The following is a 25,979-nucleotide window of genomic DNA, read 5'->3' as shown; positions in this document are numbered from 1 at the left end:
AGCCCAAACTCTGGTCCGGACACACCTGCTTAACTGTGGCCCCGAAAACCCGGAGTGGACTCCACCTAAACTGTCAGGTATGAGCGTATGCGAGGTGACACATAGGGGTTTATTTACTAAAGCTGGAGAGTCCAAAATTAGACTCCCTTCTGCATAGAAACCAATCAGCTTCTAACCTCAGCTTGTTCAATGAAGCTTTGGCAATGAAACCTGGAAGCTGATTGGTTTCTGTGCAGAAGGGAGTCTGATTTTGGACTCTCCAGCATTAGTAAATAAACCCCATAGCGTCCCTCTATCACCTCGCCGTTCATACTGTCACAATATATATATATATATATATGTGTGTGTGTGTGTATGTGTATATATATATATATATGTGTGTGTGTGTATATATATATATATATATGTATGTGTATATATATATATATATATATATATATATATATACTGTATATGTGTGTATATATACAGTATATATATATATATATATGAAAGTCCAAAAATACAAATATAACCATGCTCATTTTTCTAGCAGAGAGATAATTGCGGAGATAAATACACCCAATAATGTTCTCATACATATAGTTTTCTTGAACGATTGTGTTTTTTCTTTTTCTTGGTATTGTTTCGTTGATTGTCATTTAAATGAAATCCCCCTGCAGCACTCGCATTGCTGGTAGTAGTGGTGCCAGGAGACGATGACAGTATTTCTTAATGGCACAGCAAAACAGATGTGATTTTGTCGTGATTGCCATGTAACAAAACGCATGAAAATGAAGGCTAAACACACAACCCAAAACATCTGGCTCAGTGCCAAAATTTGGTATAGGAGCTTCTTTGGAGCAGAGGAAGCCCATTCAAAATCCAAGAATCTATAACAAAACTTGCAAACAAAGTGATCCTGCAGCATTACTCAGCTGTGAACAGGCCTTAATGACACCCCAAACGTGGTGTGATTTTGCAACATTTGTTATGTGACAAATTGAGTGAAAATTTAAGCAAAATATGAAACGCAAAGCGCACCTGGCCTAGTGCCAAAATTTGGTACAGGAGCTTCTTTGGCATATTTTTGGAGCAGAGAGAGCCCATTCAAAATGAATGGTGGCGCTTCAAGAATGGACCAGAAAAACGTGCAAAAAAAGTGATGTTGCAGCATTGCTCAGGTGTAACCAGGGCCTCTATGGCATCCCCAAACACTGTGTGACTTTGTCACGATACATAAAAATCGAAGCAAAATTCACAACGCACCTCACTCGGTGCCAAAATTTGGTACAGAAGTTTCTTTGATGCATTTTTGGAGCGGAGGAAGCCCATTCAAAATTAAGGGTGCTGCTCCAAAAATGCACAAGAAGGTGCAAAAACAAAAAGGCGCTGCTGCAGCGTTGCTCAGGTGTCTATGGAGTATTGAAGGAATTAATTCAGAAAGATTCAGAAGGTGAGAGTGAAGAGAGAAAAAAACTGCAATATACAGCCAGCCTTTGGTTTCTTACAATTTAAAATATCTTTACAAATACACTATATTTCCAAATGTATTGGTCGGCCTGCCTTACACACACATGAACTTTAATGGCATCCCAGTCTTAGTCCGTAGGGTTCAATATTGAGTTGGCCCCGCCCTTTGCAGCTATAACAGCTTCAACTCTTCTGGGAAGGCCGTCCACAAGGTTTAGGAGGGTGTCTATGGGAAGGTTTGACCATTCTTCCAGAAGCACATTTGTGAGGTCAGGCACTGATGTCGGATGAGAAGGTGTCCTCTCTAATTCATCCCAAAGGTGTTCTATCGGGTTGAGGTCAGGAGTCTGTGCAGGCCAGTCAAGTTCCTCCACCCCAAACTGGCTCATCCATGTCTTTATGGACCTTGCTTTGTGCACTGGTGTGCAGTCATGTTGGAACAGCTAAGGGCCATCCCCAAACTCTTCCCACAATGTTGGGAGCTTGAAATTGTCTTGTATGCTGATGCCATAAGAGTTCCCTTCACTGGAACTAAGGAGCCAAGCCCAACCCCTGAAAAACACTTGGCACAATGCAGTCAGGCAAGTACCGTTCTCCTGGCAACCGCCAAACCCAGACATGTCCATCGAATCACAAGACAGGGAAGCGTGATTGGTCACTCCAGAGAACACGTCTCCACTGCTCTAGAGTCCAGTGGTGACTTGCTTTACACCACTGCATCCAATGCTTTGCATTCCACTTGGTGATGTAAGGCTTGGATGCAGCTGCTCGGTCATGGAAACCCATTCCATGAAGCTCTCTATGTTGTTTGCTAATCTGAAAGACACACAAAGTTTGTAGATCTTTAGCTATTGACTCTGCAGACAGTTGGCGACTTCTGTGCACTGTGCGCTTCAGCATGCGTTGACCCTGCTCTGTCATTTTACATGGCCTACCACTTGATGGCTGAGTTGTTGTTCCCAGTTGCTTCCACTTTGTTATAATCCCACTAACAGTTGAGTGTGGAATATTTAGTAGTCAGGAAATGTCACGGATGGACTTATTGCACAGGTGGCCACCTATCCCGGCATCACGCTTGGAGTCACTGAGCTCCTGAGAGCGACCCATTCTTTCACCAATGTTTGTAGAAGCAGTCTGCATACCTAGGGGCATGATTTATACACCTGTGGCCATGGAGGGGATTGGAACTAATCCAAAGATTTGTTGGGTTGGCCCAATACTTTTGGCAATATAGCATATATGTGCTTGGCTGCTGGTTTAATAGTGAAATGTTCTATGTGTGGGTTTAAATATATTAAAATAAATTTACAACTATATGTTGCTTTCTGCTTTACAGTATATGCCTAATGTGTTGGTTTACCTACATAACTGTCCGTCATTGGTGACTGAGTCTTTTCATGCAGCATACCTCTCTCAGTCCCGACTCTGGGATCCCGTGGCTGCAGTCTGGGTCATATTACAGTTCTCATAAACTGACCTCCTGGGGTTTCCTCCAAAGAAAAGAACGCATAGATGAGCTGACTGCAGAAGGTTTCCCTCCAGTGGGATTCCTGACACATTGCCCGCACATGAAAGGAAGGTGTGTTTTGAGGTGCTGCTGTGCGTTTGCATTGGCTTCTACTGCGTAGTATGTTGGGGTGACATTCACATTAAATGGCAAAACACCACATGCTGTAAACATGCAACCAGGGGCGGACTGACAACTCATGGGGCCCCCGAGCAATAGGGGATCATGGGGCCCCTGTGTCCTTGCCCAAACTCAAAAAAGCCTATGAAAAAGGTACCAGGGGCATCTCATGGGGCCCCCTACTGACCCCGGGCCCTCGGGCAGTGCCCGAGTTTTCAAATGGTCAGTCCGCCCCTGCATGCAACATGCATTACTGTCTGAAAGGGCCCTTTTGGTAAACTTGTCATGAGAAATCTGGTGGGGGGGGGGGCATAGGGAGCATAGCCCACCCCAGCACTCTCATAGATCTGGTCATGGCAGAGAGTAGGAAAACCAGCGGCTGTGGCCCAGGCAGCAGTGCATTCTACCCACATGGAAGAAAAATATATTTTTAAAAATATTTGTTTTAAAATATATTCTTCAGATTTTCTTTTTAACATATAAAAAATAAATTTTAACATATATTTTTACATATATTTGTAAATGCATTCCAAAAATGTAGATTTGTGTTCTTGAAGACATACAGTATATTTGAAATGTATTTTTAAAAATATTTTTCATATATTTTTTAATAAAAACGTATTTCAACATGCAGTATATATATATATATATATATATATATTTATTGAAATATATTTTGAAATATATTGAATATGGCCAACATTGTAGCATTGCAAATATATGGCAATATATTTGGGAAGAATAATTTAAAAATATATTTCAAATCTATTTTTCTTCCATGTGGGTAGGCGGCTGCCTAGTTCACCTAGTGCAGTGGTGGGCAACCTTTTTTTTCAACTGAGCCAAATCTCGCCAAAACCACAATTGAAATTTATTTTGAGAGCCACATTTTTAAAACTGAAAATACATCCCCCATATAGTAATTCATCCCCCATATAGTAATTCATCCCCATAGTAATTCATCCCCCATATAGTAATTCATCCCCCCTATAGTAATTCATCCCCCCTATAGTAATTCATCCCCATAGTAATTCATCCCCCATATAGTAATTCATCCCCCCTATAGTAATTCATCCCCCTATAGTAATTCATTCCCCATATTGTATCAATTCACTTACCTTTGCTCCGCACGTTCCCCTCGCCGTGTTCCCGCGCCGTTCCGGTCTTCAGGGCGGACTGTGAGAGGAGAGGAGTTCGTCACGCTGCCCCGCCTACATCCTGACAGCCAATGTTTGCCACGCTCCGCGGGCCAGATTAAAAGGTCCGCCGGGCCGTAGTTTGCCCATTGCTGGGCTAGCTGCAGAGTCCTGACTTTTGGGGCGGCCGCCTGAGAGGAGGGAGGGGAGCGGGCGCCCGGCACACAGAAGAGCCGCATTAAAGTGTGTAAAGAGCCGCATGTGGCTCGCGAGCCGCGGCTTGCCGACCACTGACCTAGTGGTACCACTGGCCCTTTTGACAGTACTCAATTGTGTTTTTGCAAATGCGGTAATATGGGTATATTCACCCTGAGTATATAAACATCATTATAAAAAAAATAACTAGATCGATGATATATAAAAAAGGAATGTCTACTATGCGATGCCCATATGTAAATGATGACAATCATGGTGAAACAGAAACAGTAACATACACATCTATGAACACATCAAGCCTGTATTGTGAAATTCAGATTACCTGGTGACTAAGCAGGAAGGGGAAGGTCAGGTCTTTGGGGAAGGGGGGAAATCAAGGGTAATATGTAGATCCAGCTGGGAGATGGAGTGAGGGGTAAAAAAAAAACAGGGTGACTCCTTGGATTTTTTTAGTTAGTTGACCCCAAAATCCAGGGAGTCTCTCTGTTTTTTTTACCCCTCACTCCATCTCCCAGCATGATTTACAGATCATCCTTGATTTCTCTCTTTCCCCACAGACCTGACCTTCCTGACATTTCCAATCTTGAATCAACTGTCAGTTTTGTTTGATATTAGGTATCCTTATGCTATATGTTAGATTTGTGAATTGAGCCTACTGTATGACCTTTTTTCAACTTATCTATGCAGCAATAAAGACTGATACTGGAATCCAGAAGTACATTCCTGCCAGGTGTGATAAGAGGTTAAAGGAATTAAAATGACTAATACCGTTTCCAGTAAGTATTATTATCCTGTAGAAGTAATCCTGCTAGACTAATCCTCAGTATAGATTGCAGCTGTTAGTTGATTGGCTGTTTTCTGTAGGGTTTATTTAAACGCATTATAAAGAGCAACAACGAGGTTCAAAGAAAAGTAACCAATAGCAGCCAATCAGATTTCAGTTCACTTTAAGTAAACCGCTAAAAAAGTATTCTGATGGATTGTATGGGTTACATTGTCCTTTGAATTAATTCCATGGTCATTTTAACCACTTGCCCTCCAGAGGATGTACTCCCCTTCCTGACCAGGCCATTTATTGCGTTACGGCGCTGTGTTACTTCAGTCTACTACGGTCATCTAACGCTGCACCCAAATTAAATTTACATCCTTTTTTTCCCACGAATACAGCTTTCTTTCGGTGGTATTTGATCTCCTGTGCGCTTTTATTTTTTGCGCTATAAACATAAAAAGACCGATAATTTTGAGAAAAAAACATTATTTTTGACTTTTTGCTATTAAACATGTCCAGTAAAAAAATGTGAAAAATCAAATGTCGTCATAAAGTTGGGGCAAAATGTATTCTGCATGCGACGTCGTTGCTAAAAAAAAAAAATCCCAGTACATGGAAATTCATTGGTTTATGTGAACGTTATAGCAATTACAAATGGTGGTATATATACTGGAATTTTGTTTTTTTACTAGTAATGGCGGCGAACAGCGACTTATGGGACTGTGGGAGACCAGATATAGTGAATGCAGGGTCCGAGGAGACCAGATATAGTGAATGCAGGGTCCGGGGAGACCAGATATAGTAAATGCTGGGTCCGGGGAGACCAGATATAGTGAATGCAGGGTCCGGGGAGACCGGATATAGTGAATGCAGGGTCTGGGGAGACCGGATATAGTGAATGCAGGGTCCTGGGAGACCAGATATAGTGAATGCAGGGTCCGGGGAGACCAGATATAGTGAATGCAGGGTCCGGGGAGACCAGATATAGTGAATGCAGGGTCCGGGGAGACCGGATATAGTGAATGCAGGGTTCGGGGAGACTATATATAGTGAATGCAGGGTCCTGGGAGACCAGATATAGTGAATGCAGGGTCTGGGGAGACCAGATATAGTGGTTGCAGGGTCCAGGGAGACTGAATATAGTGAATGCAGGGTCCGGGGAGATCAGATATAGTGAATGCAGGGTCCTGGGAGACCAGATATAGTGAATGCAGGGTCCGGGGAGACCAGATATAGTGAATGCAGGGTCCGGGGAGATCAGATATAGTGAATGCAGGGTACGGGGAGACCAGATATAGTGAATGCAGGGTACGGGGTGACCAGATATAGTGAATACAGGGTCTGGGGAGACCAGTTATAGTGAATGCAGGGTACGGGGAGACCAGATATAGTGAATGCAGGGTACGGGGAGACCAGATATAGTGAATGCAGGGTACGGGGAGACCAGATATAGTGAATGCAGGGTCCGAGGAGACCAGATATAGTGGTTGCAGGGTCCAGGGAGACCGGATATAGTGAATGCAGGGTCCTGGGAGACCATATACAGTGAATGCAGGGTACGGGGAGACCAGATATAGTGAATGCAGGGTCCGGGGAGACCAGATATAGTGAATGCAGGGTACGGGGAGACCAGATATAGTGAATGCAGGGTCCGGGGAGACCAGATATAGTGGTTGCAGGGTCCAGGGAGACTGAATATAGTGAATGCAGGGTCCGGGGAAACCAGATATAGTGGATGCAGGGTAAGGGGAGACCAGATATAGTGAATGCAGGGTCCGGGGAGACCGGATATAGTGAATGCAGGGTCTGGGGAGACCGGATATAGTGAATGCAGGCTCCTGAGGTTAGTAACACTTTAAAATACACACCCACAGTGGTTCCTATGAACGGGGTGCGATTATGATGTGATGCAGAAATCGCAGTGTGAATTCCGTACTGCATCAGTGTGAACGCAGGCATAAACACAACTCTTATGATTGAAGAGAGGGTATAAAAACGTAGACTCAAAACATCCAGAACAAGAGTTTATGTGAGATTATATAATATACCGATCATTCCCACTAGCAGTCTCCTGCATTTTTTTTGCTCTGCGGAGTTTTAGGAATTATGGAATGTGCCAAAACACCCACCCTGCAGCCTCATTGTTGAGAAATCAGCTGAGCAACAACAAACGTTCCAGATGATCCAGCTGTGTTATTGTGCAGATTGAAGCGTACAACAGAATGGGCTGTATACAGATTTTGTATTGACCTAGAACTGTGCTGTCCAGGAGACACCGCAGCTGTGTGAAGTCACAATGTCCATCAGGTTGGATTTCATTTTAAATAATCAAAGAAGACCTAAGTGGAACTAAAGGCAAAACTTTTTTTTTTCATTTTGGATGGTGCTAGGTTCACACCTATGTAGGTTGCGCTTGAGCCATTTCTGCATTGCGTTTAGCATTTTTGCTGCGTTTATAATGCATTTTGCATTTTTTTCTTTCATTTTTATGAATTTTTCTTGTTGCTAGGCAGATTTAAAACGCAGCAAAAATGCAATACATGCTTTTCTGCAGCGTTTCCATTGAAGTCTATAGAACCAAAAACACAACTTTTTGCAGTCCCTGACCCTTTCCAAAAACCGCACCGGTTGAAAACGCGCAGATGTAAACATGTCCCATAGAAATCATGTTAAATGGACTGTACTGCGTTTCTGAAAAACACTGCAGATAATGCTTAGGTGTGAACCCGGGGTAAGGGAGGCTGGGTTATAACCCGTCAGTGTTTTGGGGGTCTGTGTCCCTTTGGGGAGATTTCTTTTCAGTCCCTGTCCCATAGCCAAAACAGGAAGTGAGAGGAAATCCCTTCAAAGTGAGAGAAATCCCTGATTGTCAACAGAACTAGGTGTTTCCATTGGAAGATATCCCATTTATTCCTGTTCTGGTGACCAATCAAAATTTTAACTTTAAGTCCTCATGCACACGGGACGTTTTGATAATGTTGGTAATGTTAGGTGTGTGAAGTCATGTTAAAAACTTGAGTTTTTCAGCTTTTTTTTGCAGTTTTTGCATTAGCGCTTAGCAGTGTTTTCCCGCGTTTGCAATTTTTTGCTGTTTTTTTTGGTCACAAAAAGGTCCAAAAACACTGGTTTGTGGCGGTAGAAACCCACTAGTCCTGGGTTTTTTTTCCAGCCAAAAAACATTGATTACAATCTATGTGTGCATCGACACATAGGATAACATGTTGGGGGGGGGTTTACTGGCTGTAGAAAAAAATGTCAAAAGCCAAAAACAGCCGCTGTAAAAACGTCCGGTGTGCAGGAGGGCTAACTCATCCTAACAGGGGGCACAGACTTCTCCGCTCTATCCAAAACGAAAAAAAAAAAAAATTGCATTTAGGTATATTTTATAAGTAATAAGTAATAAGAAGAAATAAAATTCAATTTGTATCAATGTGTTCTTTTCCCCAGGGAACAAAGTACTTCATGTATACATACATTTTCCTATGTGCTGTCTATGGCTAGCTGAGATGTCGTATGGCTCGGCTGTCCAACAGCACAGCTAGCAAGGAGACGGCCTAGTACATAGGCAGATGCATCGCGTATCAAATTCCCATGTTATTATTATTATACAGGATTTATATAGCGCCAACAGTTTGTGCAGCGCTGTACAAAATGAAGGCAGACATTACAGTTACAATACAATTTGGTACAAGAGGAAACAGAGGGCCCTGCCCATTAGAGCTCCATATACTGTACTGATCTCTCTCTGGCTAATACAGATCAATCCTGCGTCCTCATACGCCTTTGAAATTTTGCCTGCAATCCCAAGTAGCAGCATATTGCGGCTCATGCTCGTTTTTTTGGCGACAAAGCGTGGCAAGTTTTTAAATCTTGCATTATGCTAGTCACATTAGAAGCACATCGTGCTTGGGGTGCCATTAAGGAAAAATGGCACACAAAAGCATGTTGCGATTCCAGCATGATCCCGATATTTAAAAACGTGCCACGCTTGTCGCTGAAAAAATGAGCATGAGCTTCTTTTGGGCGACAAATGCAAATAGGGCAGCCCATGAAGCCAATGGGCTGCTCTATGTGCAGCATGCGACATTGTGTGCAAATTGTTCAACTAAGGCCCCTTTTAGATGGGGCGGATCCACTTGCCCAGCGGTGGATCTCTCTCCTGATTCCCGCTGAGCAAGCAGATGACCGGTCTGTGTCCGCTCCGCTGCTGCAGAGCGGACACAGACACAGCCTACTGTTTTCTATGGGGTGGTCGGATGGAAACGGACCACCTGTCGGTTTCCACTCGACTGTCATCCAATCTGATCTGCCAGATGGCTGGGGAACGAATTCCCACCCGTCTGTTTTTAGTATAAAGGATTGGATGCCATACAGGGGCGGACTGACCATTTGGAAACTCGGGCACTGCCTGAGGGCCTGGGGTCAGTAGGGGGCCCCATGAGATGCCCCTGGTACCTTTTTCATAGGCTTTTTTGAGTTTGGGCAAGGACACAGGGGCCCTATGATCCCCTATTGCCCGGGGGCCCCATGAGTTGTCAGTCCGCCCCTGATGCCATACATTATTATACAGTATTTATAAAGCACCAATAGTTCGCTCAGCGCTGTACATTACAATGGGAGACAATACATGAGACAGTACAATAACAATACAGTGCGATACACGAGGGGTTCGAGGGCCCTGCTCCTTGGAGCTTACAATCTAGGAGGGAGGGGATGGTGGTACAGGAGGAAAAGCTGTGGGGGATGGAGTGGTAGGAAGAGTGGAGGAGATCGGCAATTAGCAGGGGGCGGGGTAGGCTTCCCTGAAGAGGTGGGTTTTCAGGGTGCGCCTAAAAGAGAGGAGAGTAGGTGATAGTCTGATGGATTGGGGTAGGGAGTGCCAGAGGATGGGCGATGCCCTGGAGAAGTCCTGGAGGCAGGCATGGGAGGAGGAGACCAGGGAACTGGAGAGTAGGAGGTGTTGTGAGGAGCGAAGAGTATGTGTTGGGTTTTATCTGGATATCAGGTCGGTGATGTAATTTGGGGCAGTATGATGGACAGCTTTGTGCGTCCGTGTAAGCATTTTGAATTTGATCCGTTGGGCAATCGGAAGCCAGCGGAGGGATTGACAGAGGGGGGTGGCGGAAACGGAGCGGTTGGTAAGGTGGATGAGTCTGGCTGCCGTATTCAGGATCGACTGAAGCGGGGATAGTCTGGGGTGAGGGAGTTGCAGTAGTCGAGTCGTGATATGATGAGGGAGTGGATGAGCTGTTTAGTGATTTCTGGGGTTAGGAACGGGCGTATTTTGATGTTGCGGAGGTGGAGTTTGCACGAGTTTGTTAGCGATTGGACTTGGGGCTGGAAGGATAGATTGGAGTCAAGAATGACACCAAGTACATACAGTATACATTCTGCAGGGTGCCCAAACTTTTGCAGACGCCATTTTTTTGTTTTCTGTTATTTTGAAAGTGTAAATGATGGAAATAAAATCTAATTTTTGTTGACATATTATAAGAATGTCTAATCTGTAATTTGATGCCTTTTGGAGATTTTTCCATCTTTCCTTGGCTTCTTTATGCACATTAATACAAATTTTTAGCTGGGGTGCCCAAACTTTCGATCCCCACTGTACATGTGTACACTGACGCCTGCCAGTCCATAGAAGGTTATGAATGGCCTGATCACACCGTCATTGTGAAAGGGGCCTAGATCGGGCAAATGGGAATGCTTCCCAATACATGAAAGTGTGAATGCAGCCTTAGGGTTTAAGACTGAAATTTTGTTTGCTGCACAGCGATTGAGGGTTTGTTTATACTGTAGTTTTATCCATGTTTTAGTGGTGGTTATGTGACTGGGGACTCCAGCATCCTACACTCCTGTAAGTGTGTAGCGCTACCCCCTAAGGAGCCGCTGGATTTTGGGTCCCCCTATTTCTTGCACAGCCAGGCAACACACATTTTCAGCAAACACACATAGTCAAGTATCCAGTCCATGGGCTAAATTTGGTTGTTTTAGTTTGGGGAAAACAACTTGGATAGGCAATAGTAGTTATGGGATGCCCAACATGACTAGAAAGACAGATTGCGGACAAACTTCCTGTGATTATGTACAAAAATATGGATCATGGACGTTACTCCAGCCAGCGTGGTATCAGTCCCTTTATGGATCAATAGCAATATAACTCAGGTAACAATATAACTTTAAGAAGCTCTAGGTCCCCTTGGGTGAACTCTCAGAAAGTCCCACTAGTCGGTGAGGAAATATCATCCCACCTGGCTGCCTTTGCGAGTGTCCAAGACTAAGGCATTGAGTTAGCTGTGACACTGTCCCCACGAAAGCATGCTGAATATTGCATCTGGCAGCCTTCTACCTCATAGACCCTGAGGGTGTAGAGGTACTCACTCTGTTCTTGGCATCCTGTGGATTGGCCTGTTCAGGCCTTTTAGCTGTGCTAGTCTTCCATGTTGAACAGGGTACCATCTGGATAGGAATTATGGTGCAATTCCCTCTGTCTAAACTTCCTCTCCTTCCTCCTCCTCAGCTCCAGCCTGGAGGCAGAGCCACCCTTCCCCAGGGTCCCCTCCCATGTTTATGGGCCCATATTTATGGGCCTGTCTGCCGCACTGCCAGGCTTCCTGTCTGTGACTGGTCAGACTCTCATGAATATGAATGATCTTGGTCTCCACCCCTCTGCCCACTAGCTTCTAGAATCTTTTGGAAGACTTCAGAACCTGGGGGAGGTACCAGAGACCTGACCTGTAGAGCCCTCCAGCCAGACCTAAAGTAAACCAAACAGGCATACTTACTTCACTACTGTGAGCCAAATTAAATTTAACTCTCTAATAAGCAAATATGACTACCCTAGTTTACATATTTAATTAGGACGTTTAGAGGCATATTCTATCCTCTTAAGGCCCGCCTACTGTCTTTTTACTGTGGGTGGGCGACCCCGCTGTGCTGGTTCACATGTACGTGATCCAGCATTTCTGGGTATAGGGCGCATTTACTAACAACACAGGGCTCTGTACACAGAGCAGCGATGTGGCAGTTTTTTCTCCCTGAACAGCAGGAAGAAAAAACAGCCACATCTATTAGTAAAAGGAGCGCACATTACACATGGTTAGGCACACAGTAATCTTTTGATTGACCCTAAATGTTAACCCCTTCCCAGCCAGTGTTATTAGTACAGTGACAGTATACAGTATTAGCACTGATCACTGTATTAGAGTCACAAATGATGTCAGTGTCAGTTAGTGTACCTCCAAGTAAGGGTCTGTTGATGTCAGATTGCCTGCCACATTATCGCAGTCCAACTATAAGTTTCTGATCACCGCTATTACTAGTATAGCGTCATAGCTGCGTAAATTCCAGTATATATACCATAGTTTGGAGACGCTATAACTCGCACAAACCTATCAATATACAATTATTGGGATTTTTTCTTTAAGATATGTAGCAAAATACACTTTGGTCTAAATTTATGAAGATTTTTTTTTTATTGGATATGTTTTATAATAGAAAGCAGAAAATATGTTTATTTTTGTTTGTTTTTTCTGTCTTTTTTGTTTATATAATAAAAAATAAAAAAAATCAAATGCCACCAAAAGAAAGCTCTATTGGTGTGGAAAAAATTATACACGTTTCATTTGGGTGCAGTGTTGCAGTACCGCACAATTGCCAGTTAAATTAGTGCAGTGCTGAATAGCAAAAAATTCTCTGGTCATGACCTTTCCGAGGTCAAGTGGTTAAGTTCAGCATTTAGGTTCTGGTTTGCGTTTTTGAGAGAAAAAAAATGTTAAATGCTCCTAAATGCCTGTACAAAAATGCTGTACTTATTATTATTATACAGTATTTATATAGCGCCAAAGGGTTTGCTCAGCGCTGTACATTAGCGAGGGGGACAGAACATGAGACAATACAGTACAATACAATACATGAGGGGTTCGAGGGCCCTGCTCTTTCGAGCTTACAATCTAGGAGTGGTTTTTTCTACCAAAAAATGTGGTATTTTTTTAAGGCCGGTGTGCATGGACCCTAAATTGTCCACATTTATGCAAATACATAAAAACAATGAAAGGACTATTGTTTCCCTTTAGGGTTTGTGGAAACCAACGGGAGGCAGAAGCACAAAATGAATGCCAGGGTGAAATCTGGAGCAACTCAACACTTAAAGCGGCATTTTTTTCTGTTCGCCTGGGGCTGTTCTTTCAACCTACTAATGTATTTTGGGCTGTGGTAGGAAACCAGAGGACCAGAGGAAACCCAGACAAACACATGGGTTGTTGAAATATTCATGAAGAGTCAGAGGAAGACACGTATGAACCTGCGATGACACTACAGCTAGCTTAACTGCACCCAGATCCGGTAAGCGTTAACAGTAGAGCATATGTGAAGTGAATTGTGGATTATGTCATAAAAAGCCATAAAAGTCATAAACTAGGAAGTCTGGCTTTGTACTGTAGCATTTTTTTAACATTATTTGGTACTTGTCTGTTAATTCACCTGATTTATTTATTTAATACATATTATTATATATATATATTATATATTAATATATATATATAAATATATATATAGACCCACTTTACTGACATCCTAGCTAAGTAATTAGTTTGAAATAAAACTTTTACACTATGTTCACTATATTGAATAAATAAATCAGGTGAATTAACATACAAGCAGGGGCGGATTGACAATTCATGGAGCCCCCGGGCAATAGGGGATCATGGGGCCCCTGTGTCCTTGCCCAAACTCAAAAAAGCCTATGAAAAAGGTACCAGGGGCATCTCATGGGTCCCCCTACTGACCCCGGGCCCTCGAGCAGTGCCCGAGTTTCCAAATGGTCAGTCCGCCCCTGCATACAAGTATCCATTATTTTACATTAGGAGAGGCCAAAATGATACTGTCTTAAACCAAAGCAAATGTAAATACTGGATACTTCTCTTTATAGGTATTAGCACCAGGGGTGGGGGATCCAGTCAATGTTCGATTGCATCATGGAGGAAAAGTGCTACTCCTGCTGAAGGCACTGGATTGGTTTTGGGTCCCCCTAAGCTTTGCATGGCCGGGCAACACACATTTTCAACATCTTCACACACAGAGTCAGTAAAACAGTCCTTGAGCTTTTTGTTGTGGTTTTTATTAAGGGGTTAATAACTTGGATGGGGTCTAGGGATAGATGGGATGCCCAAGGAACAGTTAAATATGAGGACAAACTTCTTAGCAACCTGTACACTATACAAAAATGTGGATCAGAACAATAGCACTGTCTCTTTAAGGAGCACTGAAGTCCCATTAATGGACCTCCTCAGACCCCAGATGAATCCTACTCTTCACCCAGTTGTATGGAGGGTATCACTAGGAAAGGGATTCCAAGATCTATCAATGAAGTAGTCCATGATGAGAATTAGTTGGGTCTTGCACCTGACCGCCCTCTCCCTTTATCTGTCCCAGGAAGTGTAGAAGTACTCACACTGTCCTTGTAAAAAGGGGGCTCAGCAAGCGCTTAACAATAATATAGCGGCTAAATGCACCATAAAAGGAACCAATAACCTTCAAAACAGCATATGAAATAAAAAAGTACAGCGCTATGATATCCTAAAATTCACAACTGATGAAATGAATATAAAGTGCTAGGTGTATCAATATTCCAAGAAATGAATATGAAGTGAAATAAATAAATGAATAAATAATCCGGAGTGGACTGGTGTGTAATTATAAATAAAAAGGTAAATCAATAATATTAATAAATAAATAATAAATAATTGTCCCAAAAAGGATGTGTAAATTGTCCTTTAGTGATATAGAGTCTGATCCCGAAGTGAGGAATAAAACATTCAAATATTCCAATAATTCATACAAAGATGATTTGGTGACGTGCAGAAGGTGATAAAAATGCACACTTACCAGATGTGCATTTTAAATGCGCAGTATACACAATATGTTGGAATCAGCCAGAGGTCCCCTTTAAGGTGGGATGAATGTGGAGCCTGGTATGGATATCCCTCCTCTGGATTCTGGGATGGTTATGGCCAGATGTAACCTGGGATCCTGAAATGTTAATAGCTCGGTGCAGAGCCAGAAAGAAGGGTGCCCATAGTGTAGTAATTACTCTAATATTTATTTTGAAAGAAGCAGATCATCCATAGGAATAAACAGTTTAGCACATTGCTGACATGAGAAAATTGACCAGCTGGAATCTTTTGGTGATATTCTAGGGCAGTGATGGCGAACCTTTTTGAGCCCGAGTGCCCAAACTGCAACCCAAAACCAACTTATTTCTTTCAAAGTGCCAACACTGCAATGAAACCTGAATATCGAGCTTTTGGTTTAGAAAAAACAACTCGTACAGTAGTGCAAACTAATTAACAGCTTTTGTCTTAAAAGAAAAACACAATAACAGAGCTTTCAATTATACAGGAGATGACCAGAGACTGCGGACACAGTACAGGAGATGACCAGAGACTGCAAACAGTACAGGAGATGACCAGAGACTGCGGACAGTACAGGAGATAACCAGAGACTGCGGACACAGTACAGGAGATAACCAGAGACTGCGGACATAGTACAGGAGATGACCAGAGACTGCGGACACAGTACAGGGATGACCAGAGACTGCGGACACAGTACAGGGATGACCAGAGACTGCGGACACAGTACAGGAGATGACCAGAGACTGCGGACACAGTACAGGAGATGACCAGAGACTGCGGACACAGTACAGGGATGACCAGAGACTGCGGACACAGTACAGGAGATGACCAGAGACTGCGGACAGTACAGGGATGACCAGAGACTGTGGAAAGCACAGGGATGACCAGAGACTGCGGACAGCACAGGGATGACCAGAGACTGCGGACAGTACAGATGACTGCTGACCTTTGGGGAGGAGGGGGAGCGGGTACCTGAATTTGACAGGTACCCGCTCTTACTTCCGCAGAGTTTTTTTTTTATCTTACCTGTTCCTTTATCCAGCCGCGCGCTGTCTTCCCGGCTTCTGCAGTGTGGGCGCTCGTCGGACAGCCGGATGCCCAGTGCGCATGCGCGAGAAGCGCTGCGCTTTGTGATTGGTCCGGCGGCTTCTGGGATCTGTCATGTGTCCCAGGTACCGCCTTACCATTCACAAAGAGCACTGCTTCTTGCGCATGCGCACTTGGGACCCGGCTGTCACGCACACTACAGAAGCCGGGAAGACAGCGCGCCGCTGGATAGAGGGACAGGTAAGGTCCCACTGCAGAGCTGAGCGGCCGGCCCGGTATTCTGACAGGGCGGCGGTGGAAATACCGGACCGGCCGCTCTATATTCGCTCCATAAGACGCACTGACATTTTCCCCCCTTTTTTGGGGGAAAAAAAGTGCATCTTATGGAGCGAAAAATACGGTATTCTCCTAGCGTGCCCACAGATAAGGCTCGGCGTGCCGGCTGTGGCACGCGTGCCACGGGTTCGCCATCACTGCTCTAGGGCATCCAGTTCACCTTGATTTAACACATTTGCTCTTTTACACTTCGTCTTCTTGTTTGACAGCCGCTTACAGCAGTCAACGTGTGAGGAGAAGAGCCTGGAGGTGCGCGGTGGATTTGCAGAGATCTGTCATCCATGATGAGAATTAGTTGGGTCTTGCATCTGACCGCCCTCTCCGTGTATCTGTCCCAGGGAGTGTAGAAGTACTCACACTGTCCTGTGCTGTGAGCTAGATATTTAAGTGTTCTTGCATTCCAGACCACTTCCTGTTATCTCACATATATATTCTTATTATTAGAGCCAAATTTACCACCCTAACTCCTCCCACAGTTTTTACACTACATAGACAGTAATATACGGAAACGTGCGGATTGTTCCCGATTGGTGTGCTATTACTTTGTGGAACGTTTCGCCGAATGGTTCACGAAATATCGCTGTTTTTGTGGTGAAACTGGTCCCATAGGAATGAATGGCGGAATGTTCAAAACTAGAGTGGGAGCTGAAAAATCAGGACATGATTTCTAAACTGCCATCACTCCCTCATTTTCAAGCCCACCTACACAAATCTTATATCAAAACGTTCAGCTATCCCTGCTGCCACTAAAAATGTCCACGGCTAAGCCATAGTCCTGATAGTTTTCACAATATGACCATTTGTTTGCAACTCACGCCGCCCATTGACATTGATTGTAACTCCACTCTAGCCACCTCAAATGTGAAGGGCAATTTCTAAACTGTGACTGTGCCTTCAATTTTAATGTTTCAGAGACATACTATGCATCAAAATGTAGGTCTGGGTCTTATGAGTCTCACAATATAAAGCTCTTCGGTGTAGGATTTATAATTTTTAAACTACAACCGTTTGAAGACGGCAAGTGCCAGTGAAGTGAGCAAGTTGGAGCAGTTTGTTTTGAACCGCTCTTCTCTGCCCTTGCTGTGGAGTGAGTTGCCATAGGTGTGTGAGCAGGCAGCAGAGTGACAAAAGCTAGAGTGTGAGTTGTAGACTACTGGTGGAGACAAGAACACTTCACACAATTTCCCCAGAAATTGTAGCTTTTCTAGTTATTATATTATACAGGATTTATATAGCGCCAACAGGTGCATTGCGTTGGCCAATCACAATGCTTTGTCAAGGCACAGTGCATTGTGGTGGGTGGCAAGCAAACAGCACGCCAAACGCCCTTACTATTTGTGTGTTTGCCATGTTTGACTCAAACTTATATGTGACTCGAACATCAAGCTCAACACTAGTCATGAAATGCCATCTTATCCACCTTTCCAATTTTTTTTTCTACAAAAGGAGGCAGACACAAGACTTTTTTTTTTCTGTTTTATACCCATATTGCTTTAGTCCTAACCTAATAATATCATCTGTATTTGTATTTATACAATATCTAAAGCTGTATCTAAATTAATCCTATGATAAAACAAAACATATTTTTTTATTTCACATTTATTAATTTCAAAATAACAATTTTATGATTATCAAAGTGTTTTATTAATCTGCTTGCAGTCTTCTTGTTACTTTTATTTTGTATTGTGTCCACTTGTTACTTTGTATAACAATTGTTCACTTTACAAGCTTGCTACTTTACTTCCATCTAGTGCAGCGGTTCTCAACCTGGGGGTCGAACGACTCTTTCACAGGGGTCGCCTAAGACCATCGGAAAACACATATTTCCGATGGTGTTAGGAACCGAGACACCGCTGCTCTATCCGTCTCCAGGTGTGGGCGGGATGACATGCCGCCCCTGTCATCTGGACACACCTTCGAGATCCTCGCCGGTGATTGGCCGCCGGAACTGTAGCTCAGGAGAGGCACACAGGCGGCCAATCACCGGCGAGGAGGTGGAGCTTGGAGAGGAGGAGCCGAGCGGCACCGCGAAGATCGAGCGAGTGAAGAGGAGGAGAGCGGCCGGAGAAGGAAGACAGCTGACAGGTAAGTGTCTGTACCATGGGAGAGGGAGGGAGCGAGCCCAGGCTGGAGCAGGGGTCAGCAAGGTAAGTATCATTGGTGTCAGTGGGAGGAATAGTGCCCCATCATTGGATTCACTACTACCAATGATGGGGCACTATTCCTCCCACTGACACCAACGATGGGGCACTATTCCTCCCCCCACTGACACCAACGATGGGACACTATTCCTCCCCCCACTGACACCAACGATGGGGCACTATTCCTCCCCCCACTGACACCAACGATGGGGCACTATTCCTCCCCCCACTGACACCAACGATGGGGCACTATTCCTCCCCCCACTGACACCAACGATGGGGCACTATTCCTCCCCCCACTGACACCAACGATGAGGCACGATTCCTCCCCCCACTGACACCAACGATGAGGCACGATTCCTCCCCCCACTGACACCAACAATGGGGCACTATTCCTCCCCCCACTGACACCAACGATGGGGCACTATTCCTCCCCCCACTGACACCAACGATGCGGCACTATTCCTCCCCCCATTGACACCAACGATGGGGCACTATTCCTCCCCCCACTGACACCAACGATGGGGCACTATTCCTCCCCCCACTGACACCAACGATGGAGCACTATTCCTCCCCCACTGACACCAACGATGGGGCACTATCCCTCCCACTGACACCAACGATGGGGCACTATTCCTCCCACTGACACCAACATTGGGGCATTATTCCTCCCCCTGATACCAACGATGGGGCACTATTCCTCCCACTGACACCAGTGATGGGGGTGCTATTCCTCCCACTGATACCAATGTTGGGGCACTTTTCCTCCCACTGACATCAGTGATGGGACACTTTTCCTCCCACTGACATCAGTGATGGGACACTTTTCCTCCCACTGACACCAGTGATGGGACACTTTTCCTCCCACTGACACCAGTGATGGGACACTTTTCCTCCCACTGACACCAATGATGGGGCACTATTCCTCCCACTGACACCAATGATGGGGCACTATTCCTCCCACTGACACCAATGATGGGGCACTATTCCTCCCACTGACACCAATGATGGGGCACTATTCCTTCCACTGACACCTATGATGGGGCACTATTCCCCCCACTGACACCAATGATGGGGCACTATTCCCCCCACTGACACCTATGACGGGCACTATTCCTCCCACTGACACCAATGACGTGGCACTATTTCTCCCACTGACACCAATGACGGGGCACTATTCCTCCCACTGACACCAATGACGGGGCACTATTCCTCCCACTGACACCAATGACGGGGCACTATTCCTCCCACTGACACCAATGACGGGGCACTATTCCTCCCACTGACACCAATGATGGGCACTATTCCCCCCACTGACACCTATGATGGGGAACTATTCCTCCCACTGACACCTATGATGGGGCACTATTCCTCCCACTGACACCAATGATGGGGCACTATTCCTACCACTGACACCAATGATGGGGCATTATTCCTACTACTGATACCAATGATGGGGCACTATTCCTCCCATTGACATCAGTGATGGGACACTATTCCTCCCACTGACACCAACGATGAGGCACTATTCCTCCCCCCACTGACACCAACGATGGGGCACTATTCCTCCCCCCACTGACACCAACGATGGGGCACTATTCCTCCCCCCACTGACACCAACGATGGGGCACTACTCCTCCCCCCACTGACACCAACGATGGGGCACTATTCCTCCCCCCACTGACACCAACGATGGGGCACTATTCCTCCCCCCACTGACACCAACGATGGGGCACTATTCCTCCCCCCACTGACACCAACGATGGGGCACTATTCCTCCCCCCACTGACACCAACGATGGGGCACTATTCCTCCCCCCACTGACACCAACGATGGGGCACTATTCCTCCCCCCACTGACACCAACGATGGGGCACTATTCCTCCCCCACTGACACCAACGATGGGGCACTATTCCTCCCACTGACACCAACATTGGGGCATTATTCCTCCCCCTGATACCAACGATGGGGCTGCTATTCCTCCCACTGACACCAGTGATGGGGGTGCTATTCCTCCCACTGATACCAATGATGGGGCTGCTATTCCTCCCACTGATACCAATGTTGGGGCACTTTTCCTCCCACTGACACCAGTGATGGGACACTTTTCCTCCCACTGACACCAATGATGGGGCACTATTCCCCCCACTGACACCAATGATGGGGCACTATTCCTCCCACTGACACCAATGATGGGGCACTATTCCTCCCACTGACACCAATGATGGGGCACTATTCCTCCCACTGACACCAATGATGGGGCACTATTCCTCCCACTGACACCAATGATGGGGCACTATTCCTTCCACTGACACCTATGATGGGGCACTATTCCCCCCACTGACACCAATGATGGGGCACTATTCCCCCCACTGACACCTATGACGGGGCACTATTCCTCCCACTGACACCAATGACGTGGCACTATTTCTCCCACTGACACCAATGACGGGGCACTATTCCTCCCACTGACACCAATGACGGGGCACTATTCCTCCCACTGACACCAATGACGGGGCACTATTCCTCCCACTGACACCAATGACGGGGCACTATTCCTCCCACTGACACCAATGATGGGCACTATTCCCCCCACTGACACCTATGATGGGGCACTATTCCTCCCACTGACACCTATGATGGGGCACTATTCCTCCCACTGACACCAATGATATGGCACTATTCCTACCACTGACACCAATGATGGGGCATTATTCCTACTACTGATACCAATGAAGGGGCACTATTCCTCCCATTGACATCAGTGATGGGACACTATTCCTCCCACTGACACCAATGACGTGGCACTACTCCTCCCACTGCAAAATTACAGTTATGAAGTAGCAACGAAAATAATATTATGGTTGGGGGTCACCACAACATGAGGAACTGTATTAAGGGGTCGCGGCATTAGAAAGGTTGAGAACCACTGATCTAGTGGCTTCACAGTGATGGTACAATAGTATATCCCATGGTGTATTTCATGTCCTAGAGCAGGGGTAGGCAACCTTAACCTCTTGGCGCCAACCAAACGCAAATGTGCGGCCTCCTGGTGTCTGGTCCTAGATGCCGAGCAGCCGCACATTTGCGCTCTATTAAAAAAAATATGTGCTGAGAGCACGCGCCCTGCGCACTCCCAGCACACATGTTCGGTACTCATAGAAAGGTCCCTATCTCCTCTTTCGATCGGGACCTTTCCTGATCATGTGACGGCAAATCACGGTGGTCACATGACCCCCGCCTCTCGGCTTCTGAAACCCTTAAAGGGCCGGGAGGCACCGGCGCCAAGGGGTTAAAGAGGTGGAGATCTACCTGAACAACATGGGAGAAGTCAAAGATCACCGGGAACAGTGTTGACCAGTGTCACCTCCTCACAGTTAATTTAAACCTCTAATTGCCGTACCACCGTGTCACAACCGTGTGCATTGCATGGCAATCATGGGATTACATCAGGTATTGAGGAGGCAACATACCACCTCCTCAACACCTGTCAATCATACTTGGATCGCTTTACAGAGGAGCAGTAGTGTCTGCTGCACTTGTGAATGAGCATCCAGCAGCGGCACTCTTAGGGTTCGTTTACATGTAAAATTGGGGGGTGCTAAAACCCTACGGTTAAGTCATGATTTTACCACCCCTAATCCCTACCCCCTTTAGCTGCTGAGGCAGCAGCCAAATGTATACACATGCCGCAGCAGGAATTACACCCCCTGTTTCTTTTGGTAGGTGCTACCGCCTGTCATTCGAGGCTCATTCAAATAAATGGGGCACTCTGTAGGTGCCCCGCAACTGCATGCTTCTACGGAGTCCAAGGTGGTGAGAAAGCAACACACCGCTGCCTGTTTAACCCCTTGTTTTCCCTGTTGTCTGTATTGCACAAGGTTGCAAGGCACTTGCACAGTGGTCTCATTCACTTGAATGGCAGGCGCTACACCCATCAACAATGACAGGGTGTAGGAGCCGGCACTACAGAGGAGACCTCAACTTATGCGGCTCTTGCTCCCTACTACATCTCCAACTTTACAAGTAATCCCTCTCAGGGGTGGACTGACAACTCATGGGGCCCCCGGGCAATAGGGGATCATGGGGCCCCTGTATCCTTGCCCAAACACAAAAAAGCCTATGAAAAAAGTACCAGGGGCATCTCATGGGGCCCCCTACTGACCCCAGGCCCTCGGGCAGTGCCCGAGTTTCCAAATGGTCAGTCCGCCCCTGGTCCCTCTGCATTGCACTCTGATGCTCTGGGATGGGGGGTCAGCAAGCCCAGACCGAGATCTACCAGTCACCTGGCCACGATCTACTGGTTCCCAACCCCCCGTCCTAGAGGATGTGACATGGGCCCATTGCAGGTGGTATTCATGTTTTCAATGTGCAATGTGTAATGCTACATAGATCAAGACAACAGCTTGATGTGCACAATCATGTTATTCTGTGAAATAAATAATCAGGCTGGAATATATTGTTGTGAGTTTAGAGTTTGTTTTGTGTAATAATGAAAAAAGTTTCTCTTTCAGTTCTGTAACAATTGAGGTTAACCTCTATTTATGAAGAAACGTCACCAACACACCAAGGATTCCTCAAACGGGTCCACAGATTTATTCCATGGTCACATAGGCAACGTTTCGGAGCCACACGGGGCCCCTTCGTCAGGCTTTGGCCAATCATGATGATACAGAGTGTGACACATATAATCCCTCTAAAGTTGCAAATGAATGAAACGAATGAATAGGAATTCATTTTCATTATTTTTGGATTCATTGACCAGGGCAGCACAGTGGCTAAATGGGTAGCACTTCTACCTGGTAGTACTAGGGTCGCTAGTTCAAATCCCAACCCCGGCACCACCTGCCTGGAGTTTGCATGTTTTCCCTGTGACTGCGTGGGTTTCCTCTGAGTACTCCGGTTTCCTCCCATACTCCAAAGACATGCTGGTAGGTTAATTGGCTCCTGTCTAAATTGTCCCTAGTATGTATATGTATGAATGTGAGTTAGGGACAGGGGCAGACTGACCATTTGGAAACTCGGGCACTGCCTGAGGGCCCGGGGTCAGTAGGGGGCCCCATGAGATGCCTCTTGTACCTTTTTCATAGGCTTTTTTGGGTTTGGGCAAGGACACAGGGGCCCCATGATCCCCTATTGCCCGGGGGCCCCATGAGTTGTCAGTCCGCCCCTGGTTAGGGACTTTAGATTGTACGCCCCTTGAGGGTTAGGGACTGATGTGAATGTACAATATATATGTAAAGCGCTGCGTAAATTGACGGCGCTATATAAGTACCTGTAATAAATAAATATATATATATATACACTGTCCCAGTACTTCCACTCCCTCTGCTGGTTATGTTTGGTATTGCTATTTGTTCCATATCTCTATATTATATACTGTACTAATTTTGTGGTAATGTAAGATACTACATTATAATACAGATATAGTACACTATACTATTTTTGTAAAAGATCCAGGATACATATTTTTAGTCATTTTTGCTTTTATTTATAATACTGAAATCTCACACGCTAGCACAATAAATGTCAAATATTATAAATATACAAATAAACACAAACAAATATTATAAGTGATTTCTGCAACTGTTGTCATGTGTTCCCACTCCAAAAATATTTCAAAATAGAAAATAAAACTCAAACAATATCTAAATATGTATCATCTAAATCAAATGTGTTTCTAAATAAGTGAAACATAAATATAAACACAATATCACAGTGTCTGTTCCTTTGAAATGATAGTGAAAGTCCATAAAAGATATTAGTCGACTTCTGTGAAATAACTGATAAAGTCCATTTTGTCTTCCACTCTCAAATTTAGATCCAAGCAATTGCGCACAGTGAATATATTGCAGATCATCACCAGAAACGTGCTTCCTTTGCCTTCCAACTAAGCTGCTTACCTCAGATTTTGACCTATTCAAAGCTAGGTCAAATTATGCCTTTAGGAAGGGGCTATCTTTCCACATGACTTTCTACGATTACAAACACCTTTTTTTCATATGTAGCTCAAAAGAATAAATGAAAAAGCCTCATTGCACAATATAGCAGCTCAACAGACTAATATATTACAAAAAAAGGTTTATATCTCACTTACAAAAAATTGCTCTTCATCCAGTGCACATAGCATTGAGTGTCTCTTTAAACAAGAGTTTCCCCCTCAAGGCAAAACTTTGGCTTCAGATACCTATCCAAGATGGCAGTCTTCTGGTTCCTGCTTAGCGTAATGACATCATCCGGCCATGATTTTGACGCATTTCATCATCCAATCATGACTGCTTCACTAGCCTCAACGTTAGGTGCTTCTGAAGCAATCATGATTGGATGACGAAACGTGTCAAGGGCGTGGCCGGATGGCATCATTACGCTAAGCAGGAACCCAAAGTCGTCCATCTTGGATAGGTATAGGTATTGTCAGGGATCCTGTCGCCGTGCAACGGTGTGACGGATCCCCTTGAGTCGTGGCGGTGCGAGTGCGCAGGTGCGGGAGCGTGCGGTCGCCCATGCGCAGGAGCGCAGAAAACTTGCGCATGCGCAGTAAGCGCACACATCACGTCAGGCAGGCTAGTAAAACCTCGCACATGCGCAGTAAGCGCACACGTCACGTTAGCCGGGCTATTTAAACCTGCTTAGTAGTAAAATCATTGCCTTCTGGTCTACTACGTTCCTGCATACATTCCTGATCCTGATACCTGTATTTTGCATTACCCGACTAAGAAAGAACTCCGCCTGCACTGACCTCGGCTATCCCTGACCATTCTCTTGCCTGCTCCTTTTGTACTTATCTGCCCGCTTGATACTGACCTGGCTTGCCTGACTCTGCTATATTATCCTGCCTGCACCTGGCCTGCATCTTGTCGGCTACCATATCCATCTACCCCTGCACCCTCGGCTCTGCATCTGGTGCGAATCCGGATCACTGCCATACCTGTCGGCCACCGCATCCACGCACTGGTGCTCGGTCCCAAGACCCGCATCCTGACTGCCGCCTCACCTGCTCGCTGCTGCACCTACGTTCCTGCACCCACACCTGGCTTGTGTCCGGATCTCCTGGGTCCCCAGCTACCTGCCGACCACTTCAAGATCTACACAGTACTCCTGCCCCTTCTGGCTCTGCGCCCCTGTTCCCACTTCCAGGGGCTCCGAGCAGGAGTTGTAAGAGGACGCCCTCTCTCCACTTCAGGCTCCCCAACCAGGTACGTGACAGGTATAGATCTTGGATAGGTATCTGAAACCAAAGCACAGGCGATTAAATACCACCGAAAGAAAGCTCAATTCGTGGGAAAAAAAGAACGTAAATTTCATTTTGGTGCAGCGTTGCATGACCGTGCAATTGTCAGTTAA

General features: G+C 45.5%; 1 long non-coding RNA gene across 1 annotated transcript in view; it reads left to right on the top strand.

Moving 5' to 3' along the window:
- The window catches only part of LOC149443889 (uncharacterized), a 38,992-nt gene extending 15,619 nt beyond the window's left edge, over positions 1-23,373 (top strand). Inside the window, exons 2-4 of the long non-coding RNA XR_016306606.1 lie at positions 5,119-5,207; positions 13,276-13,543; positions 23,150-23,373. This is a non-coding gene — a long non-coding RNA (uncharacterized LOC149443889). The remainder of the gene's footprint in view (positions 1-5,118; positions 5,208-13,275; positions 13,544-23,149) is intronic.
- The last annotated feature ends 2,606 nt before the right edge of the window (positions 23,374-25,979 follow it).

This window comes from Staurois parvus, unplaced genomic scaffold, assembly GCF_062004578.1.
Source record: "Staurois parvus isolate SC_StPar_1 unplaced genomic scaffold, SC_StPar_1.0 ptg000827l, whole genome shotgun sequence".
NCBI lineage: Eukaryota > Metazoa > Chordata > Amphibia > Anura > Ranidae > Staurois > Staurois parvus.
This window is presented reverse-complemented; position numbering and strand designations above follow the sequence as displayed.